Source organism: Aulonocara stuartgranti (genome assembly GCF_965226115.1).
Source record: "Aulonocara stuartgranti genome assembly, chromosome: 8".
NCBI lineage: Eukaryota > Metazoa > Chordata > Actinopteri > Cichliformes > Cichlidae > Aulonocara > Aulonocara stuartgranti.
In genome coordinates, this window is record NC_138959.1 from 18,139,446 (window position 1) to 18,147,946 (window position 8,501).

The 8,501-nt window shown below is 41.3% G+C and overlaps 1 protein-coding gene across 2 annotated transcripts in view; it reads left to right on the forward strand.

The window, feature by feature from the left end:
• The window catches only part of ankfn1b (ankyrin repeat and fibronectin type III domain containing 1b), a 173,129-nt gene that overhangs the window by 106,169 nt on the left and 58,459 nt on the right, over positions 1-8,501 (forward strand). The window lies entirely within an intron of this gene.

An 8,501-nucleotide genomic window follows, 5' to 3' on the forward strand; every position in this document is an offset into this window, starting at 1 on the left:
AGTGCTTTTCAATGTGCGAGTTGAGCGTGTGCATATGACAGTGTAAAGATCGGTGTAACACAAATGCATGCACATGATGAAAGTGTGTACTGACAGACAAATCTTCATACACGTGCTCACACACACACACATTGGCCACCCCAGTACACACAAACCCATATAAACAGACATCCTGCCTCCCACATACACCACACACACACTCACCACAGACACTTACATAAGCAGAACTGTAGACCTACCACCACATACTCAGACACCCCCCCCCCCATCCCCCACCCTCAGCATCTCCCCCCCATACACACACACACAGTACCAACGACCCACTACCAACATCAACACCATAAGGCTCGGGCTTGATGACATCATGGCCTGGATGACAGCACGTCTTCCAGCCCTATTAGTCTGATTGTAGGTGGCTCCGCCGCAATGATTTATGGGTAAATATCCATAGTCTCTGCTGTGTTGATTTATGAGCCATGTTTTGGTCCCTTTGGTCCCCCGACCACAAGATCTGGGAGGGGGAATCCTATACAAATAATGACATTATAAAACTGGAGACAGTGAGGTAAAAGGGGGAGAAGACCCAGCCTGTCACTCGCTCATCACCCGGTATGGCTGACGTGCTCTGATTGGTCAGGGAAATCAGAAATCACAACACCCATGTGCAACAACAGCAGTGATTTTGCACCATGTTTCCCCATCTGCACATGCGTACCTTTCCAACTAGCTTTTCATGTCAGTTCTGTCCATTTGTTCTGCTGTTAATACATCTGCCTGTCCGGTGACATCTGTTTCCCTTCCCTTTTTATTTCTGTCATAGAAGTGTCTGAGTTTTTTAAGAGCCCTAATAATTCTGTCTAACAGCACAGTGGAAAATGATTAGCACAAGAAGGAACGCACTCTCTGCATCCTCACCCTTGCATTCGACTGAGTATATTTTTCTTTGTATTTTGTTAACAGACCTGTAAATTATTTGAACTGTTTTGGTTTATGAGACGCTTATTTAAACCTCAAAACACCTGTCGAGTGTTGCAGAACAGAAAGTGTATTTTTGTACCCTTGTCTGGTTATAATGAGACCAAAGATTTTGACCTTTTTTTCTCAGTTTTACCGCACATTGCTTCTTTTTCCTACCTGACAATTTCTATCTAAGCTGTTTCCTTTCGTTTTAAACTCAACCTCTTTTTCACCTTCTTGACCTTTTTTCCCCCCCTAGCCAAACACAATGTGTAGGAGGCTCCCGGCTGCTAATGGACTGGGAGCCTCTAATTGGGTTGCGCCTTGTTGCCATAGCATGCAGAATTTTTATCCTCCGAATCTGCCAACTGATCACGCACAAAAAGCACAGCAGTTACAGCTCTACATGTCCTAAAAGTCACAGCTTGGCTAATTTGAAGGCCAATTATTGGTTGTTGGACACAGCGTTGGAAGTGAAACTGTTTGTGCATTTTTTTTATTCATTTGGCACTGTGAAATGTTCCAAGTGATAAAGCTGCAGTAATGAATGTCTTTCTACTTTCTCTATACAGATTAGAGTGCTTTTATCACTCCATCAGCAGCAAAATATATCGTACAGCAAATCGAATCAACTTTTAAACACACATTTCAACAAATCCAGCAGAAATACTCCAAATTTAGGTCTGACTAATTACTATTTGACGTATTTTCTTCAAACTGTCACTGGGAGGCTTGCGGGGGCATGTAGTGTGTCGCCAAGTCAGCTGTCACACTTTCTCCCACAAGGTTGCACAGGAGTGATTTACTAAAGGGCTACCAGGAACCCACTGAGAGCCCTTAAAGGATGTTGCTAAATGTGAGTTTGGAGGCGTAGAAGTATGACAGCGAGAGGTGTGCGCATTTGCATTTGCGTGTATTGTGTGTGTGAGCTATTGTTAGAAAAGCCTCACTTGACTGGCAGGTGTTTGGACAACCTGCTACGGCCCCCTCAGTTTTGCGAGCGGGTTGCTTGCCTCTCCTCTAGTCTCAGAGGCTGAAATTGGCAGGTGGATTTTATTTTTTGGAGTAAAACAAGATGGGGTGGAGGGGGTGGAGGGACACAATGGGAAATGGAAGGATAAAAAAAGAAAGTGTGACAGTATTTCCTGCGTGGCCTTTCAGAACATTGGCAATATGGTTGACTTTTCCAACAGCTATGAGTAATGTCCACTATTCAGCTCGGGTGGCAGGATGCTTACATTGCTCACCTAGACAATGAGGTGGCAGAGATTTGTGTGTGCCCACAGCCACAGGCACTGAAAACACACAGTGAGTCAGAGTACACCATGCACACACGCACATATATGCTCTGTCTCCTACATTTACATTTATATGGCGTTTAATTTCTCTCATGAGCGAGGCAAACAATAAAAAATTTTCATGAGCAAATATCACGAACACACGAGCAAGGATTTACTGCCACTTGCACAACCCTCGCACACATGTAGAGATTAGCAGCCAAGCTCACAAGTTTTCTGCTGGGTGAATGCAAAAAGCCATGCAGGGTCTGTAACCAAGTCCACTCTTTTTGAAGGTATACTGTGCTTGCACAAATTGGGGGTGAGAAAACTCACCCCCTTTGTGTTGTCCTGTCATACATGATCTCATATTTGTTATGATAAATTTATCTTAAAGCTAGAATTATTAATGAGAGTGTGCATCTGGAATTAGAAGTGTAAATGTGGGTAAACAAGCTGCTTAAGCAGAAATGTCTTAGAATTTCCCAGAGAATCCTCCAGCTTTTGACAATTATTCATGATCAGTAATCCACAGGTAGCTGCCGCTTAATGCTTCACAAGAAACAACAAAAGAAAAAGTCCCAACTGATATCTAATCTTTAAGACCGAAATGGATATTTGATGATTTAAGAATGCACGCTTGTGGCGTTCCAACAGGTTAATTTGTAGAGTGCCCTCTAGTGGTCAAACTATACATTATCAACATTCATAACATAGTTGAAGGGTGTTTCTCCTGTCCTTTTATTACTCTTTGAATTTTTGTAAAAATAGATAGCTCAGCAAATGGATAAAAATTGTCTGATAATATGGACAAACTGATACTCTGAATGGATAATTTGGGATATATCCATCAATTTTTCTATCACTCATCCATTCAGGGTTGCATGGGGCCTGGAATTTGCCCCAGATGGGGTGCAGGCTGGGTACAGCCAATTCTGAATCACAAATTAACTTAGCATGGATGTCATTGGACTGTACACGGTCGACAACAAGCCACCAGGTTTAAACCCAGGGCTTTGTTGCTATGAGGAAACAGTACTGAGCCACTGAACCATCTTGTCCTCAAGTCCCCATCTTCCAAAATTATTTTAAATTTTTGTAGCTAAAGTTATAAATCAATGCTGTATGACCATTCTGGCATTGAAAGCAACCATTCATTGTTTTCAGTCTAATAACTGTCTAAAGTCAGACTGATGTGGAGGCAGAGGTTTATCCCATCCAACACTCACCAAGCAAAAAATCTTGTGAGTCTGGTTGGTGCTTTACAGATTCATCCAGCCTATTTTGCAAATAGTGGCGAATAACACTTGCATGCACCTTTACGTACACACAAAAACTTAACCAAAACAGCTAAGGACAAGGTAGATTTTATTACTGTACTGACTTATATTAACATCAACCAGAGATAAGTCTTAAGCATGGTGGGGGCGTTTGCTATAGTATTTTGTTTAGACATGCAGGTTTCCATGTCTCTAAAGCCATTTCCATGCAAGATCTTTGGACAATGTCGAGTTTAAGACATAGCAGGAAATGGTTTACTTCCATGTGATTGGTCCAAGGGACCTGCCCGGAGGAGCACAGAACACATGATGCCCGCTTGCTCACTGTGACTCCATTGGGTTATTATCTTCGCCATTCTCGCATCAGTGCAAATTAGTGCCATGGGCAATCACTTTGTATTTTGTACCAGAGAGCTGGTAAAGATTCCATCAGACGTCTGTTCTCACATTCACCCACATCCGGTGGGTAATTTCTGAAAGTTCAGGCCTGTAATGCATGTTTAAAGATGGCTAAATAGTCTTGAACAATTCCTTTGAACTCTGGGTCAAGAAGTCACCACTGTGTGTCCTGCAGACGTCATACATGATGCATTGCCAGACACATTTCCCCCCAAAATCTGAAGAAAAAAACAAAAATCCAATCTAACAACAGAAGAACGTCATCATTATTTAAGGAATACTATATATGTTCTTTTAGAGAATAACCTACATCTGTAATAGAGACCAAACAAATAACTTAATATTTAAGTTATACGTGCTTTTCTGTAGTCCTGCTGGTTACGGTGAGTGACTTACAATTGATTCTTTAGAATAAAAGCCAAAGGACTCATTTTAAATCAATAATGATAATGTAACAGTGATGACACACAGTAAATGAGGCTTTCCAGTTAGTGGGGTTCGGTGAGTTACTAGAGTATCATCCCTGCAGGGAATGCCTTGAGAGTATTACAAGCCAGTAAGTTCAGTGTGAGTCAGTGGCATGTGGGAAACACCAGTTCTTAGTTTAAGCAATAAAGGAAGCTATGATTCTCAACCCTGACTCAGAAACATTATTTGTCAGAAACATGATTAAATATATTTTTAATCATGTGTAGTGGTGACAAACTACGATAGATAGATAGATAGATAGATAGATAGATAGATAGATAGATAGATTAAAAGACAGGTCCTGATTTTTGTTAACAAGGCAGAACAGTAGCACCACGCTGTGATAGAGATAGGCTAGATAACATATTGCAAACAGAAAAACAATTGATTTAAATAGTTTATCAGCTTTAGAAACCTGTGTACTTCAAAAGCAAGATTTAGGTTGGGTTGGGGTAAAGTACTCAGACAGATAACAAACTAATTGCTGTTGACCTGAGCTCTCAGTTGTCCTTTCAAACATAATGCAGTGCTATATGAAAAGAACAATGTCTTAATAAAACAGAAAAAAAGGGTGAGGAAATGTGCACACAGGAATTCTCTAAAATCCGTTGTCCATGTAGAGTATTTACAGCAAATCCTCTGAGTGCGCTGCTGCTCCAGGTTGCACTCAGTGGCCGCTAAAAGAAAACAAGGAAGTGCACCTGCTATGTGAGATCTCCTCTCCTTGTGCATATCTCTCAACTACCTCCCGTCCTGCAAATCGTCCATCCTTCTCTTTAGGCTATGCTGTGTCATGAGCATTTACCCCCCCAACCACCACCACCTATTCTCTCACTCCCCCCCCCCCTCCCTTCTGTCCTCCCCTTCACACTGTGTGCCGAATTGGAGAAGCTTATCGCCTAGCAACTACAATTAAAGTACAACAAGTCAGTGGTGGTAGCAGCCACCACTGGAGCAAGCTTCGCAAACCTTACGTGTGACCAAAAGCTTCAGACAGCAAGACAGGAAAACAGAGAGAGTTGAACACCGAGGGGGAGAAACAGAGCTAAAGAGTTGAAGTTGAACAGGTGAACAGCAATCGGAGTCGGCGCAGTGAGAACCTCGGGTTTTGTAGAAGAAGTGAGAAGCAACACAGGGAGAGAGTGGGAATAGCGTTCTCCGACTGGGTTTACTGGGTTGGACTCAGCAGGTATGTCAGTGTCTCTGTGTGTGTTTGCAAATAGTGCATACAGATTTTGCAAATATAGTTTGCCAGCTGCCTGTGCATTTTTACTTTATGTGTAGTTCATGTTTCACTCTTTTTTTTGTTTTGCTAATGAGGAAATATTTAGAGATAAACATGTCTGTGCTTTTAAAACATTTAGAATATGGTGTGAATGTGATTTACCAGCAGAAACCAGGGGGTGCTGGGTACTGTAAAGGTATGTGCTCACACACCTTCCTATTCAAACACGCTGCTGAGATATTGATTTTTTTTTTAACTGGTTGCTTGTTTTGTATTTATTGCTATCAGACTCCTGACCGCTCCGTGTGGTCTCTTTCATATCAGTAATTACAGCACCTTTATGCACAGCTGACAGGAAAAGCCAGATGAATTTTTTCCATACATTCCAGAAATAGTCAGCAGTTGTCAGGTGCGATGCACGCTGCTCATGTTGATGTAGGCTGAAGGTTTGGTAAAGGAGTGGTGATTATAACTCATCCTGTATTTTACCTCAGCTGACTGCTGGTGATGCTTTCTGTGGCTACAGGGAGAAAGAGGTGAGCAGGTGCAGACTGAGCGACTGATTGTTTGACTGATTTTATTTGTTCGGTTTTTTTTCTTATGCTAGATTTCAGGTACTGAAAGTAAAACTAATGAGCAGCCAAGATAAAACAATAAAAGTGTAATAGGGACAGATGCTGTAATGGCTCAAATACGAGGGATGATCCTTCTTCTCTTACTTTCGGTGTGCTTGAAAATTGATTTGAAGATTTAAAAGAGGCAATCTAATGTTAAAAATAGGAATATGAGTGTAAAATACTAATATTGTGTAATGCTGTAGTGATATTCGTGTGCAGACAATTTAGCTGCAAGTCATTAATGTTCTAAGGTTCTAAAATAGCCCTCCTTCACCCCCTGCAGAGCTGTCTTTCAAATGATGCACACCCACCTGCCCTCATCCCTCTTGGGAGAGTGGTACTACCTGAAGGCACTGTGGGCGAGCTGGCAGGTGAAAGGTTAATCACTCTGTGTGGTGTATCCTGTCCCCTCCATCAGGATGAAACTTGTATGCAAACATGTATGCACAGAGAGGCTGGTCAAAATGTCATAGCAGTGAGCACATAAAAGCACACACACTCATATCCACACACTCTGAGCGCCAGAGTAGAAAAGTCACTGGCTGGTCAAAATGTCAGCTCACACTGCTTACATGAAAGCACACACTCACACACTCACTCACACACTCACACACACACACACACACACACACACACACACACACACACACACACACACACACACACACACACACACACACACACTCCAAAAAAGAAAGAGAAAAACACTTCTGTGATGTTCAGGTTGAGATTAAAAGGAAGGGGATGCTTTTTTCAAACGTTTGCATCTTTTTGAGCTTCAAAAAGCAAACTGATTGTTTGTGTTGTTTGCATTTAAGACAGTTCAGATAAAATGTAAAATGACCATTATTTTTCGGCACAGCCTCTGAAAGCTCCTAGCTTTCTTTTAATGTCTTTAAGTAGTCTTCAGGAATAGTTCTCCAGGCTTCTTGAAGGCTCTTCTTTGGATGTTTCTGCCTTTTGTTCTGTTCTGTGTGAAGATGATCTCACACTGCTTCAATAATGTGGAGGTCCGGGCTCTGGGGAGGCTAATCCATGACTGATGGTGTTTGTGTTGCATTAGGAGTGTGTCTGAAACCACTGTAATGCTGAAAAATGAAGCCGCTGCCAATCAGACACTCCAGATTGTATTGCAGGGTGGATTGCTGATTCAAACCAAAAATATGATTTGGATTCATCACTTCATAAGACCTGAGTTTCAGAGGAGTTTTTGTTTGGAATATGTGAGCCTTTTCTCCCTCTATCCTGTCCTTAAGAATGTCTTCTTAACAGCCATCTTTACTATTTCTGATGAGGCTTTGACTAATAGTAGATTGCTCAACTGAAGGGCCAGATGTCTTAGGTTTCTGTGTGCATTTTATTCCCTATTTAATAATAACATGACTTTCAGATACTGTTTATCTGCTGTAGATGTCAGACTGTTACTGAGTTTATGTAGATTCGACTAAAGATGTGTCAAATGTGTAGACGCAACACTTATTTGTCCATTTGATTTGGTGCTTTTTTATGCCCAGGTGATTCATAAGTCAGTGTTGAGTGGATTAACAAACAATAAGTCCTGAGAAAATGGTCAGGTACAAAGACCAGACTGAAAATGAGTGAAAAAACAGCCAAATTTCAAAGTAAATCTTTGGTAAAACTTCAAAAAGCCTGGAGAACTGTTGCTCAAGACCACCTTAAAAAATTGCAAGAAAGTCTGGCTCTTTAAAAGCAAAACATAAACAACTGACAAGTGTCTCAAGATGCACAGTAAAATGTTCTTCCTATAGGTGAACTTACACACTTACAGTCTTTTGGTATTCTTGAAAATGTTAGAGTGAGCCTTGTACCCATTGTTATGTTTAATATTGTAGTGTATTAACCTGCTAGCATTAGCTTTAAGTGGATCTTGGATATTAGAGCAATTTTAAAGCTCATGGTCTTGTAATCCATTGAGCATCGGAGGGTTTTTTTTTAATTCCCAGAAGACAGAAACATTTCCTTGTAGTCCCCTGTGATTATACCACAGAGAATAGATGGGTCAAATTGAAATGCAGTGGGTTTAAGTGTGTTGACTGACAGTATTTGTTTGGTCGGCTCCCTCAGGGCGTTCAGATTCCCCACTTTTTTCTCCACAGCGCTTTTAACATTTAAGAGTCCAGATTAGTATCTTTCCCAAAGGTAAATATGCAAAATAGCAACAAAATTTCACTCCAAAATTGTCTACAGCTTAAGGCCAGTTGTTTGTGTTTGTGTGCCGGTATTTCTGTGTATGCGCTGTCTCAGCATGCATCTCCTT